Here is a 15,035-nt window from a genome sequence, read left to right on the forward strand (position 1 = left end):
TACTCTTCTCTGAATGCTATACCCTTCTGAATCTTACCAAATATTTCTAGCTATCACTGTCATACTACAGGGCTCCTCTAGTTCAGCTCATGCAACATCCACAGGTTTGAAAGAAAAGCAAATTTAGTACTTTCACTGGGAATGAATTATGGCAAACATAACTAGTTACCCAAGTCTGCCTGTCATCAGAGAAGGCAGAGACAAATGGAGGAGTACAACACACGTAAAGAGGAACTCAAAGATGCTCACCAAATCATTCCCACTGGCGATTGCTAAGCAAAGTGGTGAATGGCCACTCCATAGTGTGTTTGGATTTGCCTTATGCATTAAAAGGAGGCGGATAACATCTCTGGCATGCTGTGTAGGCAGGTGCAGAAAAAGGTGGAATTAGATCATAATAATGTTAACTTTTAAATATAATGTATATGTAACAATAATGAACAAAATGAGCAGCATAAAACACGTTCAAGCCTTTCACCTAAGCTATGATCCTATAGCAAAAATATACCTCCATTTTCTCATGGCTAAGAACCCCAAGCATGGTAGTGTTATGCATAAACCTCTCCATCAGATTACCAAATCTCATTAACCCTGCTGCCAAAGGGTATACGTAAGCTTGCCTCTGAAGAAGTACATCTCCTCTCTCAAAAACCTCTCCTTCCTCCAAGTGCACACCTCGTAAATCTGCTAGAAGAATGTTACTACGGTAAAAACCCAAATGCTCAAAGGTTAGCACATGAGAAAACTCAGACTGTCCAGCTTCAAATTGGCCTCGTGAATAGTAAAACTTAATGGCCAAGTCACTAATGGAAACTTAAGCAGAGGAATTTCCTGTGTTAAACAGAATTCTAAAGACTTAAGAAATATTTTTTTCTCAAGTGCTAATGGGTTTTTAATCAGTACAACACTAATAATTCACAAGGTAAGGAGTTTATCCTGGGAATTCAATCAGCTCCTTACAGAGGGATGAAAAGTATTCACTCCCTAGATATGTCATTTGGGGAGTTTAGCTCATAAGTACTCTCTATGAGCAGAACCTCGGATGCCATGCTCTTACCTCACAGTTATCCTCTCTTTCGCATGCAATATGCAATGCACTCCTTCCACCTTCTTCTGGAACAGGACCAAAATAGGAGGAGAAGTACCCTTTTGGTGGTCCTGCTTCATTCTTCAGGTGCACAGTGACACCACGGGACAACTGGGTTTCTCTGGTTTGAGGCAGAGGAACCTAAGTGAAATTATGTGAACATTTGTAACATAGCTCAGAGACATACAGAAGAAAATAAACTGCTTGGTCACCCATTGCTCTGGATGTCAATCATGGACGAGACTTGTTCAGCCTCACCAAAGCAATGGCCACCCTTTTTCTACTTCCTTCTTTACATTCAGATTCCATCTGCCTAAATCATCTTCAGCACTGCACATTAAGAAATTTCATTCCACTGGAGGAATCCAGGGAAGGAAAATTTTACAGACAGAATTTAATAACTTTTACTGGGCCAAATGATACAGTGAGGGGTGGGAAGAAAGAAGCAAGCTATCAGGCAAAAAGGGTCTTCACTCAAGTTCATTCACATGTCATTCATTTAAGGTGCATGAATATAGGCTTACCAGACCAATATAAAAAAATAAAAAATGGTATGTCAGAAAGTAATATACCTGCACTGCATCTGGGCATTTTATAACTGCATACTGTTTGCAAACAGGTACCAAGTCATCCTGATTGCTACTAAAGGAGAAAGTACTGCAATACAAACTGAAGAAGCTATCTAAACCTCCCTGGACTGCAAACAGACATTCACCTTAGCCACTGTCATGACAAGACAAATCTTATCTTTCCTGTTACACAAGCCAACTCATTTTTCAAGTGACTAGGACCTGATGGGATGTCAGGGAGCCCATCAATGTCATTGCAAGGTCACTCAATTATCTTTGAAATGTCATGGCTACCACGTGAGGTTCCTGAGGACTGGAAGAAAGCAAATGTCACTCCTATATTCGGGAAGGGCAAGAAGGAGGATCTGCAGAATTACAAGTATGTCAGCCTCATTTCAATCCCTGGGAAGGTGATGAAGCACATCCTCTGGGAAGCCATTTCCAAAAATACTAAGGAAAAGAAAGTGAATGGGAGTCGTCAGCTTGGATTTACAAAGGGGAAATCGAGCCTGAACAACTTGATAGCCTTCTACAAGGAGATGACCAGTTTGGTGAAAGATGGGAGAGCAGTGGATGTCATTTACCTTGATGTCAGTAAGGCTGTCAAAACTTTTTCCCACAACGTCTGCATAGACAAGCTCCTAAAGTATGGCTTACATAAATGGACAGTGAGGACTGAAAACTAGCTGAACTACCGGATTCAAAGGGTTATGATCAGTGGCATGAAGTTCAGCCGAGGGCCAGTCACCAGTGGTGCACCTACAGGGGTCAATACAAGGACAATACTGGTTAAGTTGTTTACTACTGTTTACTAATTGACCTGGATGAAGGGATAGAGTGCACCCTCAGCAAGTTTGCTGATGATCCCAAACTGGGAGGAGTGGCTGATACACCAGAGGGCTGCGTTGCCATTCAGAGGGACCTCGAGAGACTGGACAGATGGGCAGAGGGGAACCTCATGAAGTTCAGCAAAGGGAAGTGCAGAGTCCTGCCCCTGGGGAGGAATAACCCCAGGCACCAGTATATGCTGGGGGCTGACCTACTGGAAAGTAGCTCTGCAGAAAAGGACCTGGGGGTCCTGGTGGACAAGCTGAACATGACCAGTAACGTGCCTTTGCAGCAAAGCAGGCCAACAGCATCGTGGGCAGCATTAGAAAGAGTGTGGCCAGCAGGTCAATGGAGGTGATCCTTCCCCTCTGTTCAGCCCAGGTCAGACCACATCTGTGTGTCTAGTTCTGGACTCCCCTGGAGCAAGTCCAGCAAAGGACCACAAAGAGGATTAAGGAACTGGAGCATCTCTCGTGCAAGGAGAGGCTGCGATTGTTTAGCTTTGAGAAGAGAAGGCTCAGGGGGATCTTATCAATGTGTATAAATACCTGATGGGAGGGAGTAAACAAGCTGGAGCCTTACTCTTCTCAGTGGCACCCAGTGGCAGGACAAGAAGCAATGGGCAGGAATTGAAAGACAGGAAATTCCACTTGAACATAATAAAAATCTTTTTTTCCTGTGAGGGTGATCAAACACTGGACGAGGTTGCCCAGAGAGGCCATGGAGTCTCCATTCCTGGAGATATTCAAAGCCCAACTGGACAAGGTCCTGAGCAACTTGCTCTCATTGACCCTCCTTTGAGCTGGGGTTTTGGACCAGACGATCTTCAGAGGTCCCTTCCAAACTCTCAACTGTTTGGTAATTCTGTGAAATGATTTAAGTACTATAACGTAAAGTAATTCCTCAGGTAACAAATGCCAAAAAGAGCACTTTTCGCTGGTATAGCTCCATCACAAGTAGACAATTATCAAAAAAAATGGCAACCCTAACCAAAAAGTTCTGTACTACCAAAAAAGTTTACTGCAGAGCTATCTTTCTGTAACTCTGGGGGCACAGTGAATGCTGCAGGAATCCAGCAGAAAGAGTCTGTGTTCAAGGAAAACAAAACAAAACAAAAACAAGTAGGCAGGCTCCATGGAGATGAAACAAGCGGGTCCCATCATGTATCTGTTTCTGACAGTGGTCCTATGTTCACTGCTCTCATTATACCTTCAGGCATTTATACTAGACTGCCCACAAGAGACTTTTAACCTCTGCCTTAAACGAGGCATGACAGCAAAAATGTTCTGGGGCATCAAAACACATGGATGTGTTTACTGTAACCCAATAATACAGACCTCCAGTGGCTTTTTTTTTTTTTTTTACTTTTTTTCTTTTTTAAAGGAACATAGTTATTCCAATAGGATGCAAAAATTTCACGGAAATCAAGCAGGCAGGAAGCTCAACTCCCTGCTTATGTATTGTGCAGCCTTCAAGAGCTGCAAGAAGCTGAGCTCACAAAGCAACATACCTGGTCTGGACCATATACCTCATTTCCATCTTCTGCCCTTGCGTCAAGATCTGGTGCAGAATGCAGGAGGTACTGTGTTATCTGGACTCCTTCCTCCCCAGGAATAGATACAGCTATGTGGAGAGGGGTTAAACCCCCAAACTGAAAAAAGAAACATAGCATTAAGACTCCTGTTTATCGCAACTTAAAACAGTACCAAATATTTTCAAAAGAATAATCCCAGCTTCCTCTTCCCACATACTGTGTCTCACTTTCAGCCACCATGAACCTACAAACTGAGTTACGGGACAGTGGAAAGCTCAAGGTACCAGATACACAACGTACCAAAATCACAACAGCTGTTACCAACTTGAGGAGCAGCTTCACAAGCATTCCCCAGTCATGCATGGGCTTGGCAACAAGAAAACATAATGAGGAAGGAAAACTCAGGGAATAAGGAGCTTTGAGTTCTTTCTATAAAATAGTTCTTTGAACAGGATAATCACTTTAAACAGCTTTTTGTCCATTCTAAACCTGGTTCTTACTTGCAGATTTTACAGCAGGACACAGAAGCTGCTGCACTCATCTAGAATCCTACATCATTATCAATTATAATGCAATAAAACCTTGGATGGAAGCCGCACATCAGTCCTGGCTCCCCTTTCTAAGAGGAGTTTCTCTGCTTCTGCATCTGCAGCTTTAACGGCAAGGAAGAGAAGGGGTGCTGGTATCCAGCATGCATTGGGATCTGCACCTCGGTGAAGCAGCAGCTGGATTGTTGCCCATCTCTTCTGCTGTCTAAAGTTGACATGGAAAATACCAGAATCACTCATTAGCATCTTGCAAAAAACCTCTAAATGATGGTGAACTAAGATGACTCCCAGGTGCAGACATTAAAAATGGCATTTGGCAGAGACAAGACTTCATTCTTTAGAGCAGTGTCACAACAACTGCCGTGCTCCACCCAGGCAACAATATTATTACCTGAAGAGGGTATCTCACCCCTCCAAACTAAAAAGGCAGCACTTAAAAGCAGTTCCTTCGGGTTGCATGGGAATGGATAGGCAAAGTAAGGTTCCCTGCATCTCCACTGTTCACTCATGTGTCACTTCTAAACGTTTAGTGTGAGACTTGTTTAATGACAGAAACAGACTGACTCCTCCTTCCTGTCATCTAAGACTGTTTGGAAGGTTCTTTCCTCTATCGTACTTCATTCATCCATCCCAAGAAAACAGAGATACTTTTTCTGTGTTTCCCTTAACCAAAGCTGGAACAAGAGCTATGCTGGACTAGGACAGTGTATTTCAGCAGGCTGATGATTCCATCTGTATTTCCATGGAGGCAAAATACACATGCACACCCCTAAAAAAGAAACCTAACACCATCAAAAAAAGCAAACAGTCCTTGGATATCACCCAGAAACTCTACCACATAGTGATCTGGGCAGAGGCTCCTCTTTTCTCACATGGCATTAACTCATTTTTACTCACAAGCCCTACATTCAGTGCATCTTTATATTCCAATGAAAAACATGCAACGCACACACAATATTCATGAGAGAAGCAAGGGAGGTGGCAAGATGTGCCACAAAAGCCAAATGCAAGGGATGAAGGGCAAGAAGGCCAACAGGGAATTTTCATTGTGGGAATTCTAAGACGTCAAAGTGACCTACGCTGGCATAAAACCCAACACAAAAATTTCATCATCTTTGGGGACTGCTCTGGAGGCAAAACAAAAGGCAAGATGTGGCCCTTTGGGGGATCCATAAAAGCAAGACAAAAAGACTACATTTCAGGCCACGCGGCTAAACAGACACCTGTAGAAAACAACCAGCACGGTCAAATGTAGTCAAAACTTCAAAGAGTAAGCTGAATATATTCTTATCTTTCCTCATGTCCACACTACACTGCAGGTGTGCATAGCAGACTGTGACAAGCTGCAAAGTATGCAATCAAGAAATCTTGTCTTGTTCAAGCATGAGGTCCTTAGCTTGAACTACACTTTCCAGCTTCACTCTTCACACTCTGCCAACCTGAATTATAACAGAGCATATAAACGAGTGGCTTCTACTGATATGAACACAAGATTTCTATAGTTAAGCAAACAAAATTATACTGACATCTGACTAGCTTTTCCTGAAATAGCTGCACCCTTCTGTGAAATATGTGAAATACTAATTGTTGCCTTCTATGTTCAAAGAGACTTAGGAGACTCTGTCTCCCATTCATAGGGCATAAGTGAGACTTACTCTGCGATTACGCCTTCAGACACATTAGCTGTTTCTGACGGTTCTGATTGTTCGTTCTGCTTGAAGATTAAAAAAATAAAAGAAAGTAGTTACAAAAATGAAAAACCACACTTTCAATGGGTGAGTCAGCATATTCAGTCATCAGAACAATAATACAAGTAATAACAGTAATACAAGAGCATGTAATAATAATGGAATTCAGTTAACAACAGATAGGGAAATCATTTAGAAGTAATTTGTAACTAAGTTTTTTTTTAAATAAACCAAATAACTGAACATTTTCTTGCTCAATTTCCTTTGTGAGTAAAACATGTTTACAAGACTCTTACAGATTTTCAACCTGCATTATTTTGCATGAGAATGTAGAACTAGGACCTCCAAGACCACTGTTTCCAAATCTTCTGGATTCGTATTCAACTCAGAGGAAAAGAGAAAGCAAAGCACATTTTCCTTTCTGAATCTTAGAGACCGTGACAGAAACAAATCCTGTTTATTCCTAATTTCCTTTTCTCACTCCAAAATGAGAAGTAATAGTTTCACACTGATTTTCTGTGAATCTCTGAGCATCTGCTTTATATACATCTCTCTCTCTCTCTTTCTTTCCTTCCCACAGAAGTCTTGCAACTTTGGTAACGGGCCACCACTTAAACATACTCTTGGAACTTGAACAGGTACTTTACAGCAACCAAAAACTATTCTGTAGTTCATTTCCAACAAGTTTCTTGAGGGCATTTAGACCTGTGTAGCCTCTTCTGAAAGCCTCAGCAACATCCTTACATTTCTAGCCTCCTCTGAAACACGTCCAAGACCACACAGTCCCTACCTGCCTAGGCCCCTCTTTGATTCCTTCTATCTTCTCAGACTGTTTGGCGATTCCTGACCCTCTGCTTCACCCTTGTTTTCATCTCCTTCCCCACTGCATGGTTTGTACTCTTACAAAATATGTATCATGCTCCTCCACAGGACAATTTAAAGCAGGTGCTTCTCTTTTCAGCAGGAGGAAGCCTAGGGTCATGAGTCTTCCTTTGTAAACACTCCCTAAGGGTCAAGAGACTCCTCTGACAGTTGAATTGCTTCTTGCTTGACACTTCAACCATGCCAGCAGGACTCTGTGCTATCGGAACCACCTAAATCCTCTTGTCCTGCTTGGATGCTTTCGTAATTCCCACCAGTTGCCCACTGCATCTTCGCTGTCTTAAATACCTAGCAGACATGGCCTCACATCTGTGCTATTAATACAGTGCCCTATTTCAACTGCAGAGTAAGCTTGTTTCTGCACTGGAGCTTGGTCATTTGAAGTAGGACTTAGTAGTGTAAGAGCAGAGAATACTCTGCATCCTCAGAGTGCAAGATGCACAAAAGTTCTGGCTTTTTCCTAGGGAGTCAACACAGTAAAGTAATTCCGAAAAGTAAACTTACAGCTTGAGACGATAATATATCATGATTCTGACATTTTAGATTAGAAATAAACCAACCTTGCAGCTGTGCAGGTTCCTCTCAGCAATATTACCCTTAAAAGATTCTGCTGGATAATACAGAATAAAGCACATGGAGAGAGCAGATAATCCTTCATCACTACACTTATTCACATCAGCTCCACTATCGAGAAGAAGATTGACAATATCTTTGTGGGAAGTAACCTGTAGAGGAGAAAATGCTTCAGGATGTTATTTTATTTTGTAAACATCTGTACTTGCACATACACTCACGCACTTGCAGATTTCTACATGGAAAGAATAGGCAGCACAGTTTGAAAGTAGTGACAGCCAACACTGTTGAACTAATTCAGGTTTATATTTGCCACACAATAAAAACGCGATACTGAACCATGTCTTACGGGGTTCAGAATGTGTATCTTGGAGCATCCTCAAGTACATCCCTGACCTTCCTCTCTTTTTTATAACAATTTCTACCAGCTTTCACAGGAACTCAGTGAGGATTCACACACAGAAAGAAATATAGTGCCCTAAATTATTATCTAAATTTTGCTGGACTTTACAATGAATGCCAGCTATTCAGGTAGCTGAAAAGGGCACAAAGAAAAGGGGAGGTCATCCTCCCCTACAGCAAGTCATGCATGCACAGTTTCTAACCACCACCCCTTGCCAGCAAAAACAAAATAACCCTGTCTGAATGTGATTACGACTGGACAAGAAAAAAACAGTAATAAGGACAGGGTCATACCCAAGAACGCAGATCTAGTCCACTGCATAATCACAAACGGAAAACAAACTTGACAGCTAAAATAATCTCTAATGTTTACTGAAGTGCTTCTTTTTGTAGATTATTATTTACTGTGGGGTTTGGCATGATACCATTCATTACAGATATTCCTCATGCCACACCTGCTCTTTTGTTGTTTACTGAACATTCCCTTCACACTTACTATGTAATGGAACAAGAGAAAAATCTAATCCAGGCTACTACACCAGGAATTTCTCATCATATGGTAAAGAGTCATTCTCAGAGTCTTACAGCGGCAGCAGCAAGTGCTGTGTATCCATGTTTGTCTGCTACGTCCGGATGAGCAAGCTCATCCCTCAGAATCGTATAGACCCCATCAAAGCCTCCTTTTGCCGCTTTCTGAATTAACTGCTCTGAGGCAAGTTCTTTGGGGCCTGGAGGCCCATAAGTACTGCGGACTCCACTGAGAATGAAGTTGACGTCTGAAGTAAACTCTGCTTCACAGCACCTAGCAAAGGAGAAAAAAGCACTGATGCATTTAAGCAGCTAGGTACTCTTAGGCCGCTAATGCAATTAAAGAAAAAACACATCAAGAGCAAAACATGCTGCTGGGTAAGATGCAAAAATATGAACAGCTATCATTTTAAGAACTATTTCAGATAGTATAAGTTTGCTTAAATTACAGGCAGAAAGGCAAACTAGTCTAGGGGCTGCTGGCAGCAGCACACAGATTTTGGCTACAGAAGAGTTCATAAATGTCCAGCCATCCAACACCTATAAAATTAGAAAGCAAAATCTAACTGCCAAGTGTTTCTACAAACAGAATATTTAGCATGCACATTCATATCTGTTTAGTATCTGATTTATATAACCAGCTTTAGCTATGGCTATAAAATACACACATGTGGCACGTGTTCCCAGCAACAAAGCAAACCGAAACATACTCTGCCTGCCCAAAGAACATCTCCATGTACAAGTATCAAGCTACATATAAACCTAAGGCTCAGTGGGCAGTTACAAGTAGCTGCAGACTTGCTGCAGCATGTTTTCTATAGCCTTGAAGTAGAATAAGAGTTAAGACAACCACAGAAAGGTACCATTGGTATCGCAAATTGTTTGTTTCATTTAAAAAAAATCCTCATTGGCAACCTGTCATCTCAAGACTATAAAAAAACTTTTGGAGAGCAGCTGAAATCATGCAACTTATATTTGAAAATAATAGATATGATTTATAAAAATCCATACATAAAAAACAAATGATCAACAGCTACCTGTGCTTATAAACACGCATCTGCATTCTGACCAGTAAGGGGGTTACTTTGCAACAGGCCAAGGTTCTTCCTCAGGCAGCTTGGAGGTATTCTGAAAATATGAAGCATCACACTCTTTCGGAAAGGTGCAAGTCAAAGTAAGATGATCTGTGTTATGGGAATAGGCAAAAACTCCTTCAGGCAAAATATTCTTGTCATCAAAGGGGAGACGTTTATAGCTACGGAGAAATGGGTCCCCCTCAACAGAAATATACGTCCTTTGAGAACTGGCATCAACATATCTGAAGTGTTCTGGATGATCCGAGACAGAAAAATAACCAGGTACTTCAGTACACAGTTTAATTAGATGATTCCTCAGCCACAAGCCAACATCCTGACAGCCATCTGGATAGCTCTCAATTCCCGGTCCAAATCGCTCATCAGATTTGTACAGCCCCTTAAGAAACGAGTAAGCTCGTTAGTATCAATCAGAGATCAAACAAGTTATACAATTAAAGTCTGGTTTCTATCTCAACTGTTCTGCCTGCGTCTTATTGGTCCACTTCTTATTGGCAGAGTAATAACTGCTGAAGCCATTCTGTACTACAAAGCCTTCAGTCAGTTTGATTCATTTAATGACAAACACATTAACTTTTCCAGTACAAGAACAGTGGAAGGCCCTAAATTTAACTACATTGGGATGTTATGTTTAGATGAAATTTCACGTAGATTTTAGCCTGAGCAGGATTCTGTTTTATACTATTCTGTATCCAGCTTTGCATTCATTAGCCACACTGCTACTTTTTAGACCAGGATAGATTTTCAGTAATGTTTTCTAAATCAGAAGAAACACCTCTGACACACAACTGCACAGGCGTAGAGTATGGGAAAGGTAGCGCAGTTCCCAGCTATTTCTTTTCTTACCATGGTCATTAACTTCAGGACAACATGGTAATTAACCTCAGGACAACCTTGCAAGCATGACAACACATGTTTTTATTTCATGCCAACAGAAGAGTCTCAGACACAAATACAGCACTACAAGACAGGAGTTTTAGCCTCCTTAGAAAACCATCCTAGTTTGATATGACACTATATTAAGCAATGCATGAGCACCGCTTCCAAATTCAAGCAGGCTGATGCATCTCCGGTGTTTCTGGATCACACACATGGCTCAAGGCATATTCACACAAGGCTATCACAACCTCAGAACAGCTATTTGGAACACAAATTAACTGCTTCACTCATTGAACTGTTTAGCTATGGAGATAAAGAACCAGGAAAACGCACTATGACTGGCAAGAATAAAATTTCAAGTTTGATTATAACCTGAGGGTGTTCTATTTTTCCCTTAGTTTCAGATTATACATGATCTATTCAAATTAAAGTTCTCCGAAATCCATAATTAGTGCCACATTATCAACATTCAGCAAGAATGTTATGTTCTTGTTGGCCAACTTAATGCAAAGGCTGTATGTTGTTTTGTTATATCTTTTGGATTATCTGATGAAGCACTGTTTCCTATTGCAGAGATACCCATGTATCAGTATGAGGGGAGGGCTGCCCTACGCTGGGCACTTTTCAGATACACCTTCTTCTTCTTTGAAAACAAAGAATTATAAACTCTTAGAAAACAAGTTTTCTAGCTTCTACTAGTAGCAGCAGGCCTGGAAATGATACAAAAGAGACAACTAGCTATCTCGATACTCCAGAATGCTCTTTGTCTCCACAGTTTCTTCAAATGCAGTATTTTTCAGTTTCATATTGCTGGCTTCTTAATATGTCTGTTGAGAGTACTGACTAGCTAATGAGTTCTTCATCTAGCAAGGGGAGTAAATACCGAAGACTTCTACATTAGAAACTGGAAAAAGACACTCTTCCAGGCATCAGATTTTCAGTTCTAGACAGGCAGTATCACATTATCTCCTTCAATATTTCCCTAAGCAAAAGTTGCGTACAGTAGAAGTTGAGTAGTTCAAGAGAGCAATCTGGCTTACTGGAGACTGAAGCATGACACTTTTGCTCTAAACAACCCAAACACTAATGGAGCTGCCTGGAAAAAAAAACCACTCAAATTTTCCTGTACTCATGCTGACTTTGAAAGGCAGGGAAATCATGGTAACAGCACAACATTTTTCCAGTTACCTGAAATTTTCTGCCATCCTTCCATTCCCGAGTCCCATAGCCTTCTACGTGGCTGAGATAAAATGCTCCAGTGAATTTGGAACCATCAAGCCAGTAGCATATCCCTTTCCCATGGCGATGGTCCATGTACAACTGTCCCGTGTATCTCTGTAATCCACCACAAAGAGAAGGGACAGTAAGAATGATACCGTTCAGAGGACAGAAATAAGTGAATTTTTAATTGCCTCCTTAATGCAACAGAGCAGCACTAACAAGGTGAAGGAAACTGAGGATGAAACTGTTATACAGTTAAGAAAGACTAGGCAAAATCTCATCTTCACTGTAGTCACTGTCTTCAAAACTCCACCAAGATTTTACCAGTTGCCACAGCAGCTCTTCCATCATGTAGCAGTCATGATGGAAGATCATACTATTTTAGCAGTGTTTATATCATTGATATGTTGCCAAATGATGCAGGCTAAACCAAGACCTATCAAAGTGTTCAACACCTCTCACAAAGACCTGTATCCCAATAAACATTTGGTTGGGAAATTTTGCATCCGACAAAACAGGGCATTCAGCATAGCCATGAAAACACATATTTTGCTAAAAAACAAGCAGCCGAATACATAAAACCCAGTAAAACCAAACGAAAAACACCTAGCTAACATGCTTATAAATCAATTTTTTCATTACAGAAGGAAAGAACCTCCACACATAGAGAATATTCCTACTTCCAAATGACAAAACTCTGCTTGGAGAAAGAGCTATCACTCAAATAAATGCCCAACCCCTACCTTCTGATGAATTTTACTCACCCTCAACCTAACAACCCATACTCTTAAAGTACAATAAAATGCAGTCTGCAGTGAGTAGTCAACATAATTTTGTATTACATACAATTATATTTATTTAAAATATAATTAATAATATATAATAAATAAAATACAATTAACAATATACTATAAATAAAATATAACTAAAGATGTATAATAAATAAAATAATTATAATATTTAAATAAAACGATATATGTTTATTGCTGTTCTCATGCGTCTTCAGCCCTGCCATAAGGTCTTTAATTTCCAGCTGCAGGTGAAGTCCCTGGAGATTACACCTTTGTGCACTACTTGCTAAAAAGATAAATTCGATTGCTACTCTAAAACTGGCACTTCTGACCCTCAGTAGAAAGTTCTGAAAAAACATCGTATCGTACGTAAACATAGTGCTGAACTGTATCAAGGTGACAGACGCTAAGTCAAAAGCTTGTCCATAATCCCTTTTCTCTTCAGTGAAGAAATCCTTAACTATCAGCCCACTCATCTGATGGATTTTGATTGAAATTTGATCAATCGTGATTGATTTTAGCCACAAACACTTTAAGGTATCCATTATTTTTATGCAAAAAGACAGACATTTGGGGGACGTTTTATAGAAATTAATCAAAATTTTGTAATTGAAAAAAATTCCCATTTAAATCAAAACCTCAATTCCTTAAATGCTTTATTAAAGGCATTTATGTGTCTTCAGTGTTATTTCTCTTCAAATTAAATCACCTAAATATCCTAATCAATCATATAGCTTGTCTTTAATAAAAGCATAACTGAAGGGATAGGATGAACCCTATGGAGAACAAAGTAGCCCTGGTATTCTGTAGCATAAACTATGACTATTCTTAGTTTGAATAAACTATGACTATTCTTAGTTTGAAAGAAAAAAGGTGAAAAGTGCTAAGTAAGTTCCCTAAGGCCTCGTCAGAGGATGGTGCCGTGGAGACTTTCATTTCTAGGTCACCAATGCAAATTCAGCCCAATCAACAAAACCCGAAAACTACTACCCTCTATCAAGTGAGTTGCCACAATAATCATCACCGAAGACAGGGAGCTGCTGCTACTGCTTCTGCCTGATGCGTGTTAGGACTTTTGCTTAGAACGCGGAGTTTGCCCCCAAAAGACAACAGTGAGGAGCAATGCCGAGGTCTTTATATTGCCAGAAATAAGGCTGTGTTTCTCTGCTAGACTGATTCTTGGGAGCATTGATAGGCAAATGGAGTTCCAGAGGAAGAGAAAAAGAGCTAATTTTAAGTTTTCTATCTGCGCAATGGTATAGCTCATTAGCGGAAAAAGAGATGTCCCACCGTGCAGACAACCGATCCCTAACGGATGATTTCGAGTTACGTTGCCGTGGCAGCTTTCCCTGACAATCAAAACGGCAGCTCAGTACTCACTGGTGGCGCAGAAGAGAAGAACCTCACAAGGGAACCGGAAACATTAGTCACTCCTCATGGTATTTTCACCATACAGGAAGATGCACTCACACTTCAGAGGTTAAACTTTGTACCAAAAGCTCACGGCAGCATCCCCTCCTCCCCTGCCGGCCTCCCGCTCTCCCCACTGGGGTCTGAGGCCACGTTCAGCCATCGACAGCGACCCAGGACTCGGCAACGGCATCACGGCAGCCATCTGCTTACCCTGAGCGTGAGGGCAGACCAAGTCCTTCGAAGCAGGGGGGCAAAAGCATGTTATCTGGGAACCTGTGTCCCGATTTGCATTTTAGCAGCAAATATATTATTAACCTGAACACAGAGCAACAGAATGCCCCCAAAGGGCGGCAAGGGCCAGCGCGCTGGCCGAGCAGGTGCTCGGATGTTGCAGGGGAGCTGGGAAAGCGCTCGCTTTATTAAGAAATAAGGCGAAACCGCCTAGTTTGCCCCAAACCCAGAGGCGAGAGGAGAGATGCAAGCCTGGGAAAAACCCGCATTTCAGAGACCCACCTCCTTGCCAAATGGACCGGTGGGGAACACGAAGGCAGAAAGCCCTGCACGGCGCGCTCCCACCGCCTGGCCCGGCTCCCCGGCCCGGCCCAGGCCGGGGGGCGGCGGCGGGGGGCCCCGCTTGCAGCCGGTTGCGCCAGGCAGGGCGCTCCCCGACGGCGGCTCCCCGCGGCCCGCGCACCTCGCCGCCCCCAGGCCCGCTGCTGTCGCCGGGCGCTGCCGCCTCCTCTGCGCCGCCCTCGGCCGCCGCCTGACTGGAAACTCGCTCGGCACCGGCCTCCATGGCGGCCGCGATGGCGGCCTCGGCGGCGCCCGCGTTGCCGTGGAGACGGTAGCGGGGCGAGGGAGGCGGGGCCGCCGCCGGGCCCCGGCAGCGCCTCCGCAGCGGCGCGGAGGCCCCGGAGCGTCTGCAGCGAAGGCCTGAGGAGGAAAGGCCCGGAGAGTCCTCGCTTCGTGCAGCCTGGGGTGCCTTCTCCTCGCTTACA

At 42.4% G+C, this 15,035-nt stretch overlaps 1 long non-coding RNA gene across 1 annotated transcript; it reads right to left on the minus strand.

The window, feature by feature from the left end:
• Positions 1–302: 302 nt before the first annotated feature.
• On the minus strand, positions 303–4,035 carry LOC135325770 (uncharacterized). The gene is made up of 3 exons (XR_010386553.1): positions 3,995–4,035; positions 1,058–1,228; positions 303–357 (listed from the first exon to the last, which is right to left on the minus strand). It is a non-coding gene; the product is annotated as an uncharacterized LOC135325770 (long non-coding RNA).
• Between the last annotated feature and the right edge of the window lie 11,000 nt (positions 4,036–15,035).

This window comes from Dromaius novaehollandiae, unplaced genomic scaffold (genome assembly GCF_036370855.1).
Source record: "Dromaius novaehollandiae isolate bDroNov1 unplaced genomic scaffold, bDroNov1.hap1 HAP1_SCAFFOLD_60, whole genome shotgun sequence".
Lineage (NCBI taxonomy): Eukaryota > Metazoa > Chordata > Aves > Casuariiformes > Dromaiidae > Dromaius > Dromaius novaehollandiae.